The sequence below is a fragment of the Schistocerca americana genome, chromosome X (assembly GCF_021461395.2).
Source record: "Schistocerca americana isolate TAMUIC-IGC-003095 chromosome X, iqSchAmer2.1, whole genome shotgun sequence".
In the NCBI taxonomy this organism is placed as follows: Eukaryota; Metazoa; Arthropoda; class Insecta; order Orthoptera; family Acrididae; genus Schistocerca; species Schistocerca americana.
Window position 1 is genome coordinate 181,215,016 of NC_060130.1, and position 23,333 is coordinate 181,238,348.

The 23,333-nt window shown below is 42.7% G+C and overlaps 1 protein-coding gene across 1 annotated transcript in view; it reads left to right on the forward strand.

Annotated features, from left to right (window-relative positions):
• Nucleotides 1–270: 270 nt before the first annotated feature.
• Nucleotides 271–23,333, forward strand: part of LOC124554754 (serine-rich adhesin for platelets-like) — a 482,463-nt gene continuing 459,400 nt past the window's right edge. The window contains exon 1 of the mRNA XM_047128406.1: nucleotides 271–355. The gene's annotated coding sequence lies outside the window, so the exon portion shown is untranslated. The remainder of the gene's footprint in view (nucleotides 356–23,333) is intronic.

Genomic DNA, 23,333 nt, shown 5'->3' on the forward strand with positions numbered 1-23,333 from the left:
CTCTGACAGCCCCACTTCTGCGTGAATTGCTCACGTTCCATCCGCTAGACGTCCCTGACTCGCGGCCGCCGTAAGTCAGCGTCAGCAGGCCATTTCTGTGTGAATTGGGCCTATGGGGGCCTCAAGACAAGGCGCGGCCCATTAGACTCGACACACACACACGCGCTCACACACACACACACACGCACAGGCTCACGGAAGCCGCTGCACCGTTACGAAGGCCACTTTCACCGGAGCCCCCTCCTCCCTCCCGCCAGGCGGGCGCAGAGCTCGCTGGAAGAGTGTCTGCGGCCTAGTGCCATTCCGTTCGCCGTCGGGACATGAGCTTTGTGGTGTGACGCCCTCACCTACCACGGTACGTATCTGCAGCACCCTTCAATCTGGTGAACACGCCACTTGCACGAATTTCTGCGGCGGCGCCAAACTTCAGTGTGAATCTGGCATTATGCTGAAGTAGATCTTGACCGTTTTCAGCGATTATTTAATGGACCAGTTTCTTCAAAATCGTGCCTGTACTGAGAATTTTTCTCTCTGCACTCTGATCGGCATTCCTGTGATGGAACGGCGTCGTCCCAAAGTGTGCAATCTACATTATCAGAAAGTCGTTACGAATGTCACCATCTTCTTGTTCGTCAGGTCTCTTAATATTTTAGCGCCAGTTCGTCTGGCTCGTTACGGTCTTGTCACCGAATCTCTGCATTAATCGAGACGCGCGTTTTTTGCGAGAATCAGAAAAGGAAAAAAGATTAGTGTTAACTTCCCGTTGACGACGACGGAGCGAGTAAGAGCTCAGATTCGGAGACGTGTGGAGGGCGATTAGGCATTTCCAGTTCAGACGAATTATCCTGGCATTTGTCGTAAGCGATTGAGGGAGACATATAAACAAAATCTGACTGGATGCAATGAGATTGTAATCACCATCTGATTTTATTTATGGGTTGTAAAGCCCGTTGTATTTTTGACTATTGTCTTGCTGGTTTGCTAAGTCAACAGCGATTGTAACCACAAATGTTGTAAACAGATTTATGCCACTTGACAGCATGGCACTCGCAGGGTGGTTGTGGGGGGGGGGGGGGGGGGCGGAGAGCAGTGGGGACAGTTGCCCCTAGTGATAATCCATTGAGTTTACGAATATGAAAAACTAAAAAACGACTTGTAACCGCACGACCCGGTTTTTTATGACCAAAAATACCGCGAAAATTATCACTAAAACAACCTGAAAATATCGATAAAATGACTTCATAGTGATATAAAACATATGAAAAGTGAGTTGTGAAATGAAGTACAATAATGAAAAACTGTGTTGGCAGTTGGAACTGAAGTTATAAGAAAAATAATTAATTTAAAGTCGGTATGGTTTTGTTTAAGAAATCTCATTCCATGAAGCTGTAAGAAAATTGTTGTACAGCCATCTTAGAGCTATTGTAGTTAATGTCTCTCAGCATGTACAGGTCCTCGAAATTGAGGGAACATCTGTTGACGAACAACATGTGCTTGTATTAGAAAATCTTCCAATAATTTTTGAAACAACTGGAGCGTGAAGTTCGTTATTTTACTTTAGTTTCAAAAACGAATCAAAAAAATCGACATGCGAATAGTGATATTTCAAAAATGGGCGTTACGTTTGATACAAAATATTTATATTTTTGTTTCATTACCCATATCTGGTCAAAGTTAACAACAGTATGTGGCGCGATAATGACAATAAGCTGATGAAACATCAATTCATTTTCGGTGTGTACGAATACATTTATGAGCAACGTTCTTACGTTTTTCCTAGACGCACACGCATTGTTCGTTCTTGCCAAAACTTAAAGAATAAACTGTCGTGTCATAAACGAACGATAAACGCAAAAACGTAGAAATGATGTAAAATATTAAAAATGGATCATCCTTGAAAAATTAAATAAATCGAGTTATCTACATGACAAAAAAAAACAAAAGTAAATTTACATTTCTATAGTCGGAATACTCGTAAAGAAAGAAAGATTACGTGTCAACGAACTCCAATCATTACCAATAAGCTAGGATAAAATGCACGCAATCTACATGCTTAGTCCACAAGGCACCACGGAGAGTACCTTGTTATTGCCTTTCCTGTTCATTCGCAAATATAGCGAGGGTAAAACAGTAGTATCAGAAATTGAGTCCAGAATATTACGCCATCTTTGGATCAGAGACAAAGTGCAAAAGTTTTGTTTTTCTGTGTAAAAAGCAGCCACAAACCATCCAACGAACATGACATGATGTTCGCTAAGTAAAAAGACGGCAACAGAAAAAAAAGAGCACAGAAAATATGTCACAAACAGCGCCAATAATTGCTTAAAACATGCTGTAACATACAATAAATAAGATTAAAAAACCCCACTGATGATGGTGATATCTGTTGCCGAAACTAATTTGGGACAATAAAGAAATAAACGACTAACAAGGTGTTTTGCATCAAGGTGGACTCATTTTCTGATATTACTGTTTTTCTATGCAGACACGGACCAAAATGGATGGGTTCCAAGAAAACATTATAGCGAGGGAAAAATGACTACGACCCCATACAAGCCCTAATTTCTCATATCTCGTCCTCGTGGTCAGTGCGCAAAATGTACGTAGTCGGCACTAGCATCGTTCTGCAGTTAGCCACCGATGTCGATTCTCTAAATTTTCTGAATAGTGTTTCGCAAAAAGAACGTCGTCATCCCTCCAGAGATTCCCATTTGAGTTCACGAAGCATATCTGTAATACTTGCATATTGGTCGAACCTATCGCTAAAAAATCTAGCAGCACGCCTCTTAAATTCTTGTGTGTCTTCCTTTAATCCGACCTGGTGTGTATCCTAGATAATCGAGCTGTACTCAGGAATGGGTCGAACTAGTCTATAAGCGGTCTCCTTTGTAGATGAGCTCGTAAAATTGTCTCAACAAACTGAAGTCGACCAGTCACCTTCCCTACTACCGACGTAAGGTGCCAATTGTCGCTTTGCGACGTTACATGTAGATATTCAATAGACACGACTGTGTGAAGCAGTAACTGTATTCGAGCATTACAGGATTGTTTTTGCCGTTCGTCTGCATTAACTTACATTTGCTCACACGAAGAGCAAGCGGCCATTTATCACATCAAACAGAAAATCTCTGTAAGTCTTCTTGTATCCCCCTACTGCCACTTAATAATGACACTTTTCCGTATAGTACAAATAGTCGCAGTTTCTTACCCACCCTACCTGTCAGATCATTTATGCACAGAGTGTGCAACGAAGGAGTCCCTGATTTCAAAATTAAATATCTGCTGCAAGAATTTTATACAAAATCTACACGGAAGTTTCGCAATAGATCGAAAAACTGCAAACGGATGCAATATGTAGAGCCCATAAACAGTGCCCCGCAGCTCAAAGCGATCAGTTCCACTTTTGCAACGTGAAAGGAGGTTAGCGTACCGAAAGAAGAGGTTAAAAGCGTTGAACAGCGTGTTTTTCTAATTCTGGAACACTACAGTTTAGAACAAAGTCCTGCGGCAACAAGGTGCAGTTTTCAGACAGGTTTTAATATTCCAAAGGGATTCAGTGCGAATACCGTGCGCAAGCTCTTCACCAAATTCCAACAGTTAGGCAGCAGGGCTGATGATCTAGAGGGGGATGGCAAACTGTAGTTACTCCTGAAAATTTCACCACGGTTTCTAGAATTATTCTGCAAAATCCAAGGAAACCCGTCCGAAGAATTGCATTCGAAATCCAAAGCCACGAGCTGTGCGATAGAGGGCTGTTTTTTTGAACGAGATTCTCACAGTGATTGACAATGAAGGATATGATGTTGACTGCATCTGGTTCACAGAAAGCACATTTCTGTCTGAAGGGAGTCGTGAATAAGCAAACTAACAATTTTGGGGTTACTGAAATCCCCATTTATGTGAAGCGAAAACACTGCATTCTCCCAAAGTAACTTTTTGGGCTATGATATGCACTAGAAGGATTATTAGTCCATTTTTCCTGTTAGAAACTATCAGTAGTGAACGTTACGTTGCAATTTTGCAACAATTTGTCGCCATTCAGCAAGCATTAGAGGATCGACCAGGCACCACGTGGTTCATGCGATATGGGGCTAGACTGTGTTGTACAAGACAGGTGTTCCAGTTTGTTGATGAATAAGTCGGGAATAGAGACACTGCATTGGATTATTGCAAATTTACTGGCGCAGGGGTGGATTGCCCTCCACATTCGCCCGATTTGATTCTTTGTGAATACTTGTTGTGGGACACATCGAAAGACAATGTCTACTGGAATCATGCCACCATACTGGATGAGCTTGAATCGGCGATCCGTGTGATATCTGAATCCATATCCGTTGAGACATTACAGTGTGTGATGGAAAATTTCATTTTTTGTGTGCACCACTTCCGTACTTCGAAAAGATTGACTACGATTACAAAGACTGCTTGCAGAGGATGAGTTTAATTATGCACGCTGATACTGTGCGAGCTGTATAGCTTTCAGCGCCATCTTTCAACAGCTTTTAGAAATATTTTGAAATTTCTGTAGAACCTCTGTATAAAATTCTTACAGCGTTCACAATAAATGTACCGTTTGTTGCACTCGTCTATCGATCTTAGTTTTCGAGGTATTTAATTTTGAAATCAGGGCGTCGTTCGCTGGACACGCCGTATACAGGGTGGTCAGAAACAGTCTAAAAAATTTGTAAGGGTGTTGCAGGGCAGGTAATGCTGAGAAACACAAGTTAAGAAAAAAATTCGATACATTGCACCATTACCGAGTTATTTAGCACTGAAGTTAGCCAATCAGGACGCTGTGCAGGCAAAGTCAATCAGCCTGCCAGAAGCGGGGTTGCCAAACGTGTTCTTTGTTTGGTTCCCTCAAACATAACAAACATAGCTTTGACTCACCTAGCTTAAATTTATCACTTCCAAAACAAGCACATTTGAAATGGTAAACCATTTCAACAAACGGTAACTCGTGGACAAACGGATGTCTGTGCATTTCCGCATTTTAACTCGTGCAAGTGCTTGAATTAGCGAGTGCAGTGGCCTGATTGACTAACTTCAACGTTAATTAATATGGAAACGACGCAACACATCGAATTCCTTTTTTTTTTTAACAATTATTTCTCACCACGACCTACCCTGCTACACCCTTACAAACTTCTCTACATCTGCATCTATATCTACATCGAAACTGCAAGTCACATTTAAATGCCTCGCAGAGGGTTCATCGAACCACCTTCACAATTCTCTATTATTCCAATCTCGTATAGCGCGCGGAGAGAACGAACACATCTTTCCGTACGAACTCTGATTTCCCTTATTTTATCGTGGTGATCCCTTACCATGCAGCAGTATTCTAAAAGAGGACGGACATGCGCAGTGTAGGCAGTCTCTTTAGTCGATCTGTTACATTTTCTAAGTTTCCTGCCAATAAAACGCAGTCTTTGGTTAGCCTTCCCCACAACATCTTCTATGTGTTCCTTCCAGTTTAAGTTGTTCGTAATTGTAATACCTAGGTATTTAGTTGAATTTACGGCCTTTAGGTTAGATGATTTATCGTGTAACCGAAGTTTAACGAATTCCTTTTAGCACCCATGTAGATGACCTCACACTTTTCGTTATTTAGGGTCAACTGTCAATTTTCGTACCATTCACATCTCGCTTCTAAATCGTTTTGCAATTTGTCACTGTGCGGCTGGTCCCGGGGGAGGTTCGAACCCTCCCTCGGGCATGGGTGTGTGTGTTTGTCCTTAGGATAATTTAGGTTAAGTAGTGTGTAAGCTTAGGGACTGATGTCCTTAGCAGTTAAGTCACATAAGATTTCACACACATTTTGCAATTTGTTACGATCTTCTGATGACTTTATTAGTCGATAAACGACAGCGTCATTTGCAAACAACCGAAGACGGCTGCTCAGATTGTCTCCCAAATCGTTTATATGGATAAGGAACAGCAAAAGGCCTATAACACTACCTTGGGGAGCGCCAGAAATCACTTCTGTTTTACTCGATGACTTTCCGTCAGTTACTACGAACTGTGACCTATCTGACAGGAAATCACAAATCCAGTCATATAACTGAGACGATATTCCATAAGCACGCAATTTGACTACAAGCCGCTTGTGTGGTATCGTGTCAAAAGTGTGTGAAAAGCCTTCCGAAAATCCAGAAATACGGAATCGATCTGAAATCCGTTGTCAGTAGCACTCAACAAATCATGCGAAAAAAGAGCTAGTTGTGTTTCACAAGAACAATGTTTTCTCAGACTCTTGCTAACCATCCTGTATAACGAGAGCGGTCCTTTCACACTTTCCTGGGACATTCCTCCCGATGCCTTTGTCTCCGATGAACACAGTTTTGAATGCCAACAGTTTTCTTACACCATGTTAGGCATTGTAATACGTTGCGGTTTTGGTGTTCTGTATTTTAGTCCACCCCTGTATGCCCGGGCATAAATCGCCGAGGGACCGCAATTGGCTTTTGTACTCTGACTAAACGTTGTCACACACTCAGAAAATAGAAATGCACGGAATTTAGAATCACAGAAGGCAAACCAGCAGAAATGTCGCTAGCTTCCAAGTGATCCATTGTTAAGTTGGCGATTGGTGCTGTATAATAATGTTGCCCACTGGTTCGTGTACAAGTTGTCATTGCTGTGCTTGTCAGTTGCCTAAAACTAATCTCGGTGAAAACATTTCTTAGTGTAATGCTAACTTTATAGGTTAATTCACGGCTCCCGATTAAACAAGTGTACTTATTTTCTGTGGTCTAATGACTGAGCTCGTGCATGGACAGCGAAATGTCACGGCATCGGATCCCAGTGTGCGACCAACATAGCCTTCATCTCTTAACGATGTGAAGATTCGCCACGAAAGACATTCCACGCTAGACTGTACGTCTCCTTTCCCCGGTCCGGTTAACAAGATATCTTAGGGATACGCACGTTGCCGAAGTGGCACGCAATTGAAAAATTTGCACCGGACCGTTAAGCCGTACACAATTATTATTATTACTTCTTTCCTATTCCTTCTGTGAATAAACCGCATCGATCCGATTTGTTCCGTGGGTATGCTGAGGTAAAATGAGTATTGCGTCTTCCTCCGAGGTACCCTGTTCCTATCAAAAACGTGACACAATTTGAACCGAGCTTCTTCCTTCCCTCGCTCCGATACATTTTTCCTTTTCACGGCAGAAATATAACTGTACGCAGAAAGATAACTATGAAATGCTGAGTCCACGATATCTTGCTTTTATGTAACTGCGTTGTTGATTACTTCTTTTAACACGGAACTTTAATTCTGTAGGACAAAAAAAAAATGTATGAAAACGAAAAACATCGAGGTCCAAATAATGAGAGGAACGCGGAAGAGTCCAGCCATGCATTAAATGCGCTCGAGACTGCTCGCTAGTACATTTCTCGTTTATCCTTCAGCCGGATTGTTTCTGTCATTTTTCGAGCGAGGTGGCAGTAGTAGGGAGCAGACGTTCATATGTCGATGACAGTTAAAAGCGAAAAATGTAATTTGAGACTCTTAATTATTTGTGCTGTAGTTAGATATTAGAGAGGCGTATGACTCAGGCAAGAGACACAAGCTTTGGCAAGTATCAGAAAGATATCAAGGTCAAAATGCTTTAGTAAATTTAATAATGTGCCACTTTTACAAATTAAAGAAGATCGCGCCGGCCGGAGTGGCCGTGCGGTTCTAGGCGCTACAGTTTGGAGCCGAGCGACCGCTACGGTCCCAGGTTCGAATCCTGCCTCGGGCATGGATGTGTGTGATGTCCTTAGGTTAGTTAGGTTTAAATAGTTCTAAGTTCTAGGCGACTGATGACCTCAGAAGTTAAGTCCCATAGTGCTCAGAGCCATTTGAACCATTTTCAAAGAAGATCGCGAAATATATACGGAAGCCTCACAAATTTATCTAGACTTAGACCAAAGTGTGGGCCACCACCTCTATTATTTATTATCTACGGGGCGAACATTAATACATTACTGGCCATTAAAATTGCTACACCTGGCGTGATGGTATAGGGTGCCATTGGTTACACGCCTCTGTCACCTCTTGTTCGCATTGACGGCACTTTGAACAGTGGACGTTACATTTGAGATGTGTTACGACCCGTGGCTCTACCCTTCATTCGATCCCTGCGAAACCTTACATTTCAGCAGGATAATGCACGACCGCATGTTCCAGGCCCTGTACGGGCCTTTCTGGACACAGAAAATGTTCGACTGCTGCCCTGGCCATCACATTCTCCAGATCTCTCACCAATTGAAATCGTCTGGTCAATGGTGGCCGTGCAACTGGCTCGTCACAATACGCCAGTCACTACTCTTGATGAACTGTGGTATCGTGTTGAAGCTGCATGGGCAGCTGTACCTGTACACGCCATCCAAGCTCTGTTTGACTCAATGCCCAGGCGTATCAAGGCCGTTATTACGGCCAGAGGTGGTTGTTCTGGGTACTGATTTCTCAGGATCTATGCACCCAAATTGCGTGAAAATGGAATCACATGTCAGTTCTAGTATAATATATTTGTCCAATGAATACCCGTTTATCATCTGCATTTCTTCTTGGTGTAGCACTTTTAATGGCCAGTATTGTATAACCGACAAACTCCAGGGACGAATTTCTGATTGTAAATGGAGGAAAGAAGGTCCTATCAACATGTGTCTGAAAAGCGATCGTTGCCACGGTAGACGGCGCTGACGAATGAAAGTTCCTCTGGCCCTATGCCGCGTGTTCCTTGTGTGTTGCAGGCTGTGTGATTGAAGCAGCGTACTGTAATAAGCGGCACTTCGGGGGCAAGCTGAGATGGTGCTTGTGCACGGCCAAACAGATCGAAATGGTCGAGAGGCTGCACGGCTATACCAGAACAAGTATCCTCACAGACACCAACCACATCACACAACAAGTCCTTTTTGGCGTTTTTGTGATCATGGGTCCTTTCAGACAGACAAACGTGGAAGGAGGCTGCTGACTGTGTGTACACCAGATTTGGAGGACCGGGTTCTGCCTCTCAAACGTTTTCATCTGCTTGGTCGTACACAAACACCATCTCGACTTTTTCCCGACATGAATACCAGACCATTCTGCTGCTTAGAGTATGCTGCTTCAGTGACACAACCCGCAACACAGAATGAAGGCTCGGCACGTGGTCAGAGGAACTTTCATTCGTCAGTGCCATCTACCGTGCAATGATGCATTTCCGGACATATGTTCATAAGACCTTTTTCCCTCCATTTCCAGCCAGGATCCGTCCCTGCAGTTTGTCAGTTTTATTTATGTTCACCCTCTATATGGAGGAAACAACCGAGAAATTGAAAGAAACGAACCTGCCTCTAGTAAAAATTGGAAGAAGCATACCGCTACGAACATTATTACATGTGGGCGATCAGAGACTAACTGCTAAAAGCGAAGATAATTTACAGAGATCAGCATAGAAACTTCTAAACATTCTCACAAAGTGTGATATCCAAATTTCGCAAATAAAGGCAATGGGTGTAACTGAAAAAACGTTCCTCGAGAGTAAAGACTGCAGCCAACAATACAACAGTAGAAAAATAACGGACTTTATATATTCCGGTAGCCACATTTCGAAATTTAAAAACCAAATACACATAGAGAACAGTTTAACAAAGTTAAGTAAATTAAATGGAATATTAAAAAAGGAAATGTTGGAAAACAAATAAGAAAAGAAACACAAATCAGATTTAATAAAGTGATATCGAAACCGGCTCTTCTATACACCGGTGAATATTGAACACCAAAGTGAGAAAAACAGAATAAACACCACACAGATTAGGTTCTTACATTCTCTGAAAGGCATAACCTTTAAGAAATTGCGGATGATGTACAAACGCAACGCCAGCCGGAGTGGCCGTGCGGTTCTGGGCGCTACAGTCTGGAGCCGAGTGATATCGAAACCGGCTCTTCTATACACCGGTGAATATTGAACACCAAAGTGAGAAAAACAGAATAAACACCACACAGATTAGGTTCTTACATTCTCTGAAAGGCATAACCTTTAAGAAATTGCGGATGATGTACAAACGCAACGCCGGCCGGAGTGGCCGTGCGGTTCTGGGCGCTACAGTCTGGAGCCGAGCGACCGCTACGGTCGCAGGTTCGAATCCTGCCTCGGGCATGGATGTGTGTGATGTCCTTAGGTTAGTTAGGTTTAATTAATTCTAAGTTGTAGGCGACTGATGACTTCAGAAGTTAAGTCGTATAGTGCTCAGAGCCATTTGAACCATTTACAAACGCAACCACCTAATGGAACCAACATATTACTAAGATATCAGATAATAGATTGCGCTGATAAGTGCTCAGATTGTAACTACAAGGAAGGAGAGATCTAGGAAGACCGTTTTGACGAGAGGCTGAGAAGCGGCGCATTGCTAATGGATGATGATGGTACATATCTCGCCTGGAAAACAAGATTTACGCTCGTGGTGTTGTAATTCACTTGTTAAGTATTTGGAAATGAGAGAGCTGAATAACATATTAAAACACAATTTAGTGCTTGAGACGCTTAGGCAGCCCTGTATGGTTGCCAGGCTTAGCATTATTTCACATTTGTTTTCATGATGTCTTTCTGAATTGGTCAGGTACGGCTAAGTGATGTCGGAAATCCAGCAACATATCGTAATGTATAGAGATTAACTGCTGTCAGACTGCCATTAAAACTGTTTTCATCTTTTTGGGCAGTAGTATGACCGAGTCAACCTGTTACATTACATGAGTAGTGGGACAAAGATCGTGTCGCCTCTCTCTGCATTGTTACCAAATTAATTCAAGATTGCAGATCCAAGGTGGCGGCCACAGATGCGGCAATGTCGCACTGGCGTCATGATGGGAAATTTAAATTTTGGCAGGAAAATGGGTCAATTGGGCTACCTCCACAAACGTAACTACACCCCCCTCCCTACTCCCCTCCCGTCGCCACCCCCAAATGGAAAATGGCGGGAAAAGGACTCAGTCTGTGCTGGGCTGCTAGATTGGATGGAAATAAGTCTTTATTTTGTATGCAGTATGGTATATTCTTTACTTTAACCATTTGAGTTGCTATTGATTAAGCACTAGACAGTAGCTCTATCCAGCATATTCACCTTGAGGTCCAGAGGCCAACTGACTTAGTTCACAACACCACCACGAGAGTGCACTATTGACCCTCCCCCCTCCCGTGACGTAATCCAAGATGGTGGTGTGAGGAAAAATGGAGGGAAATTCACTCAGTCTGTATCTTTCTGCTTGACAGGGAGGATCTCAAGATGGTAGGTTAATATGGCATGCACAAGGCATTGTTTAAATAATTTGTTTAAGAATACTGTTTATTTATTTCAGAAATCGAAAGACGCCACGAAATTGACACTGATGTTTTAAACACTTTAGACGATGTTAAACAATTGCAGTATTTTTTTTTCTTATTCTGATATTGAAAGGAAACACATAGTTACACAGTCGAAGATCACACTAAACACATCTGAAAAACTTTTTTGGGTGTGCTCCTTGCAGCAGAGCTGGAAGAAGCCATGACACAGAGTATAAAAAGATTGTGGCACACTTGTGGAACCTCCCAGCTTTCCTCCCTAAGACACTTCGCAAGCTTTTGTGGGAAATAGATCCCAAAACCCGTATCAACTGCAATATTCGATTTTCAAGGTAAAATGACGACATCCGGATGTCGAAATAAATATCTCTGTAACTCTAAACAGGGCACACACAACTTTACGAGTTTTAGCTGCTTGTTTGAAGACACTGCCAGAGAGAGAAAAATTTTGAGTGCTACAGCTGCTGTGTACTACATCGCTTCTGAAACGCTGAGTGGGCTTAGTTGATATTTGCTGCTGGAGTCAGGGACATTAAGGCTCATATTTTTTATTCTCCTCACTTTTAAAAGTACACCAGTGTCTAAGCACAGATGGGAAAATCAGAACAGCTACATATCTAAAAGTTCATGACATATTTCGAATCCGACAACAGATCGTAAAACAATCACAAACAGAATTCGAAGTACTGTTGTACAGACGAGAAAAATGGCTAGAATTTTCGGTGAATTTTCGATGTCCTACAACTGCTGGTCTGATGCTCTAAAACCAAAATGGCAGGTTGCCGACAGCATCCCATCTGTACGAGCCGGAGTATAATGGTTTGCCTGGACTTGTCTCTGAACACTCGAACAAAGAAGACATCATGTGACTCTCTGTTGTCGTGGAACTTCCTGGGAATGGAACATTTTGATTGGTTGATACTGAATTTACCTGCCAAACAGCTGTTGCCGGTGTGGGAGCACTGTCCACCACTTTTTGTTGATGGACTGCAAAATTAAATTTGTTTCCTTACGTCATCGTCAGGTGACACTGATTTGTCACATGCCATTCACTCGTCACCTCACGATGGCCTAAGCAAATAAATATATTTTTGCGGAACACCAGGAAGAATTTCCTGCTTAATGTTGTCACCATATTCTGCCAAGCACCAGTCGAAAACGAAGTTAATATTTAAGTTTTATTTATACTTTGGTCTTTTTAGCAGACACAATAGAGCAGAAATAGAAATAGTCGCCCGTCTAGCAGCAGCTAATAGAACTTTTTACAGCTGTATCAAAATTTTAAGGATGAGATCACTTAGTACTGAATTCAAAATCCGTTTTTATCAGTCAACTATTGTACCAGTAGCATTATATGGATGTGAAGCTATTACATTCAGGAAAAAAGATGAAGAAAAACTGTTGATATTTGAAAGAAAAATACTAAGAAAAATATTTGGACCAATCTTCGATGAAAATGTCATGGAGTGGAGGATAAGGAAGAATGAAGAACTACGGGAGCTGTACAAACATAGTACCATTGTGGAAATGTTAAAGAAGAGAAGACTGAACTGGGCTGGTCACGTAGCAAGGATGCCGGAGAACAGACTACCCAAAATAGCATCCACTAAGAAATTAGAAGGAAAGAGAAGAAGAGGAAGACCTCGAATTAGGTGGATGGAGAATATCCGGGAAGATGCAGCTAGGATGGGCATCAACTCTGATTGGACAACAATTTCCCTGGATAGAAATAATTGGAAGAGGCTCGTAGAGCAGGTGTATGGTCGATAAGGCCTAAGCAACGTGTAAAGTAAAGTAAAGTTATACTTTGGCAATTTGTGGCTCTTTATTCCTGCACAGCACAAACATTTTTAGGAGCAGCGATGCAGTGCAGCCATCACCATGTGTACGGCTAACGCGTTTGTTTGTGTTTCAAGTTACACCTAAAATCTAGTTACCGTTTTCTTACACGTGCCAGAACTATTTCTGCAGTCAGTTATAGAAATAACTACAACATCCCTCTGCATGACTAACAATTGTTCAATATGTGCTATATGTTGAACCACGTGCATGTAACTACTGTTTCTAACCTGGCGTATAATAGATACCGTTTGGAGTGCCACGTGCGCAACCTACTGGAAACTGACATAAAAGTAAACAAATCTTTTGTTTTTATGCATAATTCGGTAGAATTTATCTAAATCCAACTATTTTCACTAGCATCACAGTCCATGCGACTATTTGAAAATGATATTCAATTCCAAGATCCTGCAGATAACCACCATCTGATGATAAAGTTCTTGGGGTTCGAAAGATAGTAAAAGTATTATAAAGCGATTAGTTGTAATTTCCACACAGATCGTCCACTGTTCAACCACAATCACAGTACACAGCGACCATCATTTAAAATTTAAAATTTTTTTAGCAGTTAACACGAGATTCTCTAAAAAAAAAAAAAAAAGGTCAACGGCTTAATTTATATTTTCCAAAATTTTTTTCCGGTTGAGCGGTTTCGAAAGACCATTCACGCAGCCAGATCTTGTTCTATGCGTAAATGGAGACTGGGTGATTCCTTAAACAGAGCGCTGTCGATTTGTTCCTCCACACTGCTCGCACTCAGCCACAATTCTGTCCATAATGACATCGACGTTGACGTGACGTTAAACTCTAACGTTTCCTTTTTCCTTCCTAAGTCCCAACACCGATGTCAGTTTGGTGTTTTTCGCATTAATTCCTGTGTCTCTTTCGACAGCACCTTAGGGTTCTCTAACCATAGCAGCAGTATTGATAACGAAAGAGACCGGTACATATTTCCCGTGTAAATTACCTGTTTAGTAGCCTTCTCTTACACACCAACCAGTAAAACACATGGCCGTCCTACCAAAGAACGACTCAAAAGAAACGGCACGAGTTGGCAAGGCAGTTCCGCAAAAGAGTGAGTATTGTTTGGTACACCGGAGCATACTTTTGTTACAGTCGGCATGTCGAGTACAGATCCTACCTCAGTGTAAGTTTTTGGTACTCTATTTTTAACACGCAAGAATAAGAAAACTGAGAAGTGCTGCTCCAAACAGATCAGAAACGCACTGCTTTTTATAGAATCATTTGTATGTGAACGTAACTCCATTCACACTTATCGCCGAATTGTGGCTCCTTTGTCATTTCCCCGCCGTTTTCACTGTTCGTTTGAATATGATAGCGTACTTCTACGTAACAACACCGGCACTGCAGGCCCAGTCTGTATCTTGTATGTTTGCTCCCACTGACATAATTTTATTTTTCAAATAAAAGATGTACAGTATGCTACATACCTGTCAATTGAACTTTCTTTTCCCGCTTCAAACTGCGCTCTCTCTGTCAAATCCCTCCTGCAGTATCCTGGGGGATGTTTTTCCACTTCCCATACGAAGCTAATGTTCAAGAGCTGCTCGTTCATTTTCAAAATAAAACAGCACAGAACTGTGTTCATCTTTTCAAGTTTCCTGACTCGTGTCCAGAACTTCTAAAGAAATGGTTACATGCAGTACTGAGGGAACACTGACCTCCGCGGAAATACAGCGTCATTTGAAACGATCATTTTGCAAAAGACAGTACATGTAGCGAATGAAAACATTCAATTCATTCGGTTGTTGTATAAGTTCGTATAGTGTTAGACTCATTCTATATATGCGAAATTGGTGGGTTTCAATGATTTCCGCATGATAGCGGAGAACTATCAATTCTTGTTCCTCACTGAAGAAGAATATACTTCCGAGAAACCGATACACTCGCGCACACAAAATAGCGCAATTGGGCTATGTGTGTCTACAATAGGGTAAAGTCCCTTTCTCGAACATTATATTCCCACACATCCTCGATCTTTAGTGAAATTAAGAAGCTCTGGTAGCTGCAATTGAACAGTATTCCGAACATTATTCCTATCTTGTATCTTTAACGTATAAACCAAGCTGGATAGTTCAAATGGTTCTGAGCACTATGCGACTTAACTTCTGAGGCCATCAGTCCCCTAGAACTTAGAACTACTTAAACCTAACTAACCTAAGGACATCACACACATTCATGCCCGAGGCAGGATTCGAACCTGCGACCGTAGCGGACGCGCGGTTCCAGACTGTAGCCCCTAGAACCGCTCGGCCACTTCGGCCGGCGAAGCTGGATGGTATTCTGTGTTATCAATACATGAGAAAATACAAACGGAAGAAATATTTATTAGGTGATCATGGAGATGGATTTATAAGAATCAGTAAACATGAAGCTGTGTTTAAGGTAGCTAAAGTTAGCTGTCTGCTGCAATCTGTGTGTGTTTTAGTGTATATAAGGGTTGGCTTTAGCAGTTAGCATTTTGTGTTGATGGGAGTTCTTTTCTGGGTTTACATTTAGAGAAAGAAGAGGAACAAATGATCTTGCAGACACTTTTGTAGATTCTCTCTGGTTTGGTGGGGGAATCCAAATCACTGTTGGACTCTAAAGAAACTTGGTCAGGTAAGCAATAAGAGCACAAATATTCTTGTACGTTTACACAGAGAATACATAAAAAAGTGAAAAAGATTGGAAGATATGTATAAAATTCAGGAAAAATATTGAAAATCTCCGGATACAAAATGGAAATACGTAGGGTTGGCAAATTCGATCAACACGTAAGCGTACATTAAGGGGGGAAGGACGTCAAACTGGCCGACTTGGAGCAGGAGAGGCACCACGGGACATTTTAATTTCCACTGTCTATACTTTTACAAATAAATTCATAAAACTTTGTCAGCATGACCAGGAAGGGTTCAGGATTCACGCTCATAGCAGTGGAAGATCAAAAATATAAAAAAATATTTTTTTTACATGTGAAATGTCATCATTTTTCACTTACTATTGGCTGCATTCGTTGCTATAGGTACACTTTTCTTCATAAGTAAGGGAGATTCTTCGATGAATTTTGCACAGCATACAAACCATACTTACAGGTGTATGAAACTCTAGAATTTTCCAAATCTATTAAAAACTATGCTAAAAATTGAGATAATTAACCGTAAAATTTGAGTTTCTTCTAAACATGAAATTTAAAATGTAACAGCTAATTCATTTTTTCATTAATTAAATAAATTCTATAATTTCATACTCCTGTAAGTGTGGTTTGTATGCTGTGCAAAATTCATCGAAGAATCTCTCTTACTTGTGAAGAAAAGTGTACCTATAGCAACAAATGCAGCCAATAGTAAGTGAAAAAATGATTAAATTTCGCACGTAAAAAAAACTTCTTTTGTTATACTTTTGAACTTACATTGCTATGAGTTTAGCCGGCCGGAGTGGCCGGGCGGTTCTAGGCGCTACAGTCTGGAGCCGAGCGACCGCTCCGGTCTCAGGTTCGAATCCTGCCTCGGGCATGGAGGTGTGTGATGTCCTTAGGTTACTTAGGTTTAATTAGTTCTAAGTTCTAGGCGACTGATGACCTCAGAAGTTAAGTCGCATAGTGCTCAGAGCCATTTGAACCATTTTTTGCTATGGGTTTGAATCCTTACTGGTCGTGTTGACAAAGTTTTATGAATTTATTTGTAAAAGTATAGACTGTGGAAATTAAAATGTCTTGTGGTGCCTCTCCTGCTCCAAGTCGGCCCGTTTGACGTCCTACCCCCCTCAAGCGGAATAGGAATAAGAAACTCACCGATTTAGATCAGCCGGCATTTGTAACGAGCGTTTGGCTTACTCCAGCCAGCAGTACATCAGGGGCAGCCTGTTGCTGTCGACTCCTACTGAGCATTGTTTGACAGTATTTTCCGGACGGGAAAATGCACCTGTTTCAATTAAATTAACGTAACTCTAGTTCTAATTAAAACCAGCAGCAATTTATGACGTACTTAAAGACATTGTAGATATCAGTACCATGCGTGAATTTTTTATTTCGTTTACTTGAGTATTTAGCGGGTATAGACTTCGCAGCCCGATTGTGGGTTTGCGGCGGTTTTCCACGTTCGTTAAAGCTAATGCTGGGCTGGTCTCCAATATCCACCTCAGGAAATGTGGTACGCAAATAGCAAAAATACTAACACATAGAGCCGCTTCAACTTAGTACTACATTGGAGAACACAGGTTCGCCGCGCGGGATTAGCCGAGCGGTCTTAGGCGCTGCAGTCATGGACTGTGCGGCTGGTCCCGGCGTAGGTTCGAGTCCTCCCTCGGGCATGGGTGTGTGTGTTTGTCCTTAGAATAATTTAGGTTAAGTAGTGTGTAAGCTTAGGGACTGATGACCTTAGAAGTTAAGTCCCATAAGATTTCACACACATTTGAACATTTTGAGAACACGGGTTCCTTAACTCAGTATTCAGACACAAGCTCGCATTCACTCTTTGAGATTAATGAGCTGGATAAAGTATGCTGGCGGAGTCTAGGCTCCTTGGCATTCCGCAAAAGGGAAACCTAGGGAAAAGCAGTGTTGCGTGCCCAGTGAGGCATGCCCGAGATCTGGATGCGCCGCCAGCGAAAGTGCCTGCTCCGCGCTTTCCACAAATACATATCCATTGTATGGGAAATTGGCAAGCACGGGGGTGGTTAATAGTCTGGAAAAGTAGCAAGATCACGAGTTCTCAGGATAAGTGAATCTACTTACTGCAAACGCCAGGGAATTCGGGAAGACCCATAAAATCCTGTTAGATCCTTGTGGAATGGGGAAGGCCAGATGTATTAAAATGTTCAATGACAGAAAGGAATGTACAGACACGATTTGTTACAAATCACTATGAACTTCTGTTTGCAAAGCAACCATTAATGTCCGTAGCGTCTACTCTGATGCGCTCGCCGATTAGGGGAATCTTCGTTATTGTCCGTTGGTTCTCGGGCTGTAGGTCCGTTTCTCACTGCACGGTTGTTAATGCGACGCATCAGACAGCTTGTGATGTGTCCATGGTGAGGTGTGTTACTGTGTACAGTGCATGAAAGCGTACTCAAAGATGGAACGTTACTCGTCACGACAGGTGGCAGACGTGCATTTAATATGCGGTGCGGCAGGCTGTAGTGGCTGTAAAGCAGCACGAATGTACACAGGACGCTTTTTCAACAGGCGTCATCCTAATTGGAAGAAATTTTTTTCTCCGTGGTTACCAACTTCACGAGAGACGGGGTCGTTCACGTCAAAGAGTGGGCCAACGTTCCCGCTAAAGACACATTTTCGAACACCAGACTGTGAAGAGATGGGGTTGGGTCTTGTGGTCTACCACCCAGCAATAAGCACCCGTCAACTTGACCGTGAAAACGCACATTTCGAAGGATGCAGTGCGTAAAATACTGGTGACGCAGGTATTACACGTCAATGCGAAATGCTCTTCATAATTTCCACAATGAAACATTGTCTCAAAATATGGTAGAAAACGCAAAGAGGTTCTAGTCGTATGTAAAGTGTACCAGTGGCAAAAAACACTCAATACCGTCACTGCGCGATAGCGATGGAAATGTTACCGACGGTGGGCTCAACAATGGTTCAAATGGCTCTGAGCACTATGCGACTTAACTTCTGAGGTCATCAGTCGCCTAGAACTTAGAACTACTTAAACCTAACTAACCTAAGGACATCACACACATCCATGCCCGAGGCAGGATTCGAACTTGCGACCGTAGCGGTCGCTCGGCTACAGACTGTAACGCCTAGAACCGCACGGCCACTCCGATCGGCTTACCGAAGATGGTGCCACTAAAGCGGACTTACTAAATACAGTTTTCCGTAATTTCTTCACAAATCAAGTAAATATTCCAGAATTCGAAACCAGAACAGCTGTTAGCATGAGTGACATAAAAGTAGATATCTTAGGTGTTGCGAAACAACTCATATCACTTAAGAAAGGCAAGTCTTGCGGTTCAGATGGTATACCAATCAGGTTCCTATCAGAGTATGCAGACACAATAGCGCCTTTCTTAGTGATCATATACAACCGCTCACTTGACGAAAGGTCTGTTCCCAAAGACTGGAAAGTAGCACAGGTCACACCAATACTGAAGAAAGGGAATAGGAGTAAGCCATTGAATTACAGACCCGTATCACTGACCTCAATGTGCAGTAGGGTTTTGGAGCATATACTGTACTCGAACATTATGAATCAACTTAAAGAAAATGACTTATTGATACATAACCCACACGGATTCAGAAAATTTCGTTCTTGTGCACCACAGCTAGCACTCTATTCCCATGGAGTAATGAGTGCTGTCGACAAGGGATCTCAGATCGATTTCATATTCCTAGATTTCCTGAAGGCTTTTGAAACCGTTGCTCACAAGCGACTATTAATCAAATTGCGTGCATATGGAGTATCGTCTCAGTTGTGTGACTGGATTCGTGATTTCCTCACAGAGAGGTCACAGTTCGTAGTGATAGACGGTAAATCATTGAGTAGAACAGAAGTGATATCTGGCGTTCCACAAGGTAGTGTCATAGGCCCTCTGCTGTTCCTGATTTACATAAATGATCTAGGTCATAATCTGAGCAGACCCCTTAGACTGTTTGCAGATGACACTGTAATTTACCGTCTAGTAAAATCATCAGACGATCAATTCCAATTAAAAAATGACCTAGAGAGAATTTCTGTATTTCGCGAAAAGTGGCAATTGGCACTAAACAAAGAAAAGTGCGATGTTATCAACATGGGTACTAATAGAAATCCGATAAATTTTGGGTATACTATAAATCGCACAAATGTAAGGGCTGTCAATTCGACTAGACACCTAGGAATTACAATTACGAGCAACTTAAATTGGAAAGACCACATAGATAATATTGTGGGGAAGGCGAAACAAAGACTGCGCTTTGTTGGCAGCACACTTAGAAGATGCGACAAACCCACTAAAGAGACAACCTACATTACACTTGTCCGTCCTCTGCTGGAATATTGCTGCGCGATATGGGATCCTTACCCCGTAGGATTGATGGAGGACATCGAAAAAGTGCCTAGAAGGGCAGCTCGTTTCGTGTTATCGCGTAATAGGGGTGAGAGTGTCACTGACATGATACGCGAGTTGGGGTGGCAGTCACTGAAACGAAGGCAGTTTTCTTTGCGGCGAGATTTATTTACGAAATTTCAATCACCAACTTTCTCTTCCGAATGCGAAAATATTTTGTTGACATCCAACTACGTCGGGGGAAATGATCGTCATAATAAAATAAGATAAATCAGAGCTCGAATGGAAAGATTTATGGCTCTGAGCACAATGGGACTTAACATCTGAGGTCATCAGCCCCCAGAACTTAGAACTACTTAAACCTAACTAACCTAAAGACATCACACACAACCATGCCCATGGCAGGATTCGAACCTGCGACCGTAGCGGTCGCGCAGTTCCAGACTGAAGTGCCTAGAACCGCTCGGCCACATCGGCCGGCGGAGAGATTTAGGTGTGGAATGGTAGAGAAGTAGTATGAATATGGTTCGATGAACCCTGTGCCAGGCACTTAGGCGTGAACTGCAGAGTAACCATGTCGCTGTAGATGTAGATATACAGGGTGATCAAAAAGTCAGTATAAATTTGAAAACTTAATAAACCACGGAATAATGTAGATAGAGAGGTAAAAACTGACACACATGCTTGGAATGACATGGGGTTTTATTAGAACAAAAAACAAAAACAAAAACAAAAACAGATTTCACAAAATGTCCGACAGATGGCGCTGGACAGCAAAATTGCTACCGTGACGGGTGAGACGTACGCCGATATGTTACAGAATCGCATCATCCCCAGCCTGGCTGATAAACACCTGCTAGAACGTACGATGTTTATGCAGGATGGCGCTCCATCCCATATTGCAAGACGCGTGAAAGATCTCTTGCGCGCGTCGTTTGGTGATGATCGTATGCTCAGCCGCCACTTGCGTCGTGTTTAGCCTCCCAGGTCCCCAGACCTCAGTCCGTGCGATTATTGGTTTTGGGGTTACCTGAAGTCGCAAGTGTATCGTGATCGACTGACATCTGTAGGGATGCTGAAAGACAACATCCGACGCCAATGCCTCACCATAACTCCGGACATGCTTTACAACATTATGCGTCGACTACAGCTATTGTTGAGGAATGATGGTGGACATATTGAGCATTTCCTGTAAATAACATCATCTTTGCTTTGTCTTACTTTGTTATGCTAATTATTGCTATTCTGATCAGATGAAGCGCCATCTGTCGGACATTTTTTGAACGTTTGTATTTTTTTGGTTCTAGTAAAACCCCATGTCATTCCAAGCATGTGTGTCAATTTGTACCTATCTATTTACATTATTCCGTGATTTATTCAGTTTTCAAATTTATGCTGACTTTTTGATCACCCGGTAGAACGTGTGAAACCACTGGGACCAACGGGCTTTTGAGTCCTGCATTCACTTCTGCCAACGGATGATCCAGCGCAGCAATGTAGCAGCGAACTTCGTAAAGCTTGTATTGTTCGCGGATAAGGCCTCATTCACACGTGATTTTTCAACAGCCGCAGCAACCATGTGTGGAATGATGACAATCTCCAAGTCACCCACATCGGTGGCCACCAGCAACGATTCTCTGTCAGCGTATTGGCGGGCATTGTCCAAGATTACCTAATAGGACCTTATTTGCTGCCTCCCTGTTCGACTGGTCCACGTTACCTGGTGTTCCTGCGAAGTATGCTGCCACAGTTACTGGAGACTGAACACCTTACTGTCCGCGAAAGGATGTGGTTTCAACTCGTCGGTGCAACAGTCACTTCGATATTAATATCCGCGAACACCTGAACAACACGTAATCTTGCAAGGGGAGATCCCATCCCTTGGCCAGCGTGAGCGCCGGATCTTACACCTCTGAACTTTTTGTCTGAGGTTACATCAAGGCATTTATGTATGAAATCCCCGTAGAAATGGATGAACACCGGCTTCATAGGGTCCATGCTGTGTGTCTCCTAGAACGACAGTCACCAGGGATTTGTGAGAGAGTGCGGCAGAACGGCATGCGCCTTTGCCACGCATGCATTGAGACTGGCCTTGGTCACTATGAACAATTACTATGAGCTACGTTGCTGTTATGCTGTGAACTCTGTGTTTGTGCATAACACAATAAATATGTTTTTCCGAACATTGGTTCCCTATCTCAGAATAATCGGTTGTGGACCCGCTATCACCTGCTTCAATTTAACGTCTGTACACTATGGGAAAAAATTTCGAAATTTGTTGTAAGGTCTTATGCAACCAGACTTCTGAGTTCATCGGTTCCTAAGCTTACACACTACTTAACCTAACTCAGCCGCGCCGTCTAACGCACGGCTTTCCGGGCGGGAAGGAGCGCCGGTCCCCGGCACGAATCCGCCCGGCGGATTTGTGTCGAGGTCCGGTGAGCCGGCCAGTCTGTGGATGGTTTTTAGGCGGTTTTCCATCTGCCTTGCCGGCACGGTAGCTCAGCGTGTTCGGTCAGAGGGTTAGCTGCCCTCTGTAATAAAAAAAACTGAGTTAATCGATCAATAACGAACTTAAACGGATGTCTTACAACGTCCGCCCCGAGCAGATGCAACGAACAAAAGCGAACAATAGCCGGCACGGTAGCTCAGCGTGTTCGGTCAGAGGGTTAGCTGCCCTCTGTAATAAAAAAAACTGAGTTAATCGATCAATAACGAACTTAAACGGATGTCTTACAACGTCCGCCCCGAGCAGATGCAACGAACAAAAGCGAACAATAGCCGGCACGGTAGCTCAGCGTGTTCGGTCAGAGGGTTAGCTGCCCTCTGTAATAAAAAAAACTGAGTTAAATAGATCAACAAAGAACTTAAAAGGGTGTCTTACGACGTCCGCCACGATCAGATGCAACGAACGAAAGCGAACAAAAAGCCGGCACGGTAGCTCAGCTTGCTTGGTCAGAGGGTTAGCTGCCCTCTGTAATAAAAAGACTGAGTTAATGGATCAACAACGAACTTAAACGGATGTCTTACGACGTCCGCCCCGAGCAGATAGAACAGACTAAAGCGAGCAAAATGAGATTTAAAAAAAAACGGTCAGAGGGTTAGCCGCCCTCTGTAATAAAAAAACTGAGTTAATGGAACGACGATAAACTTGAACAAGCG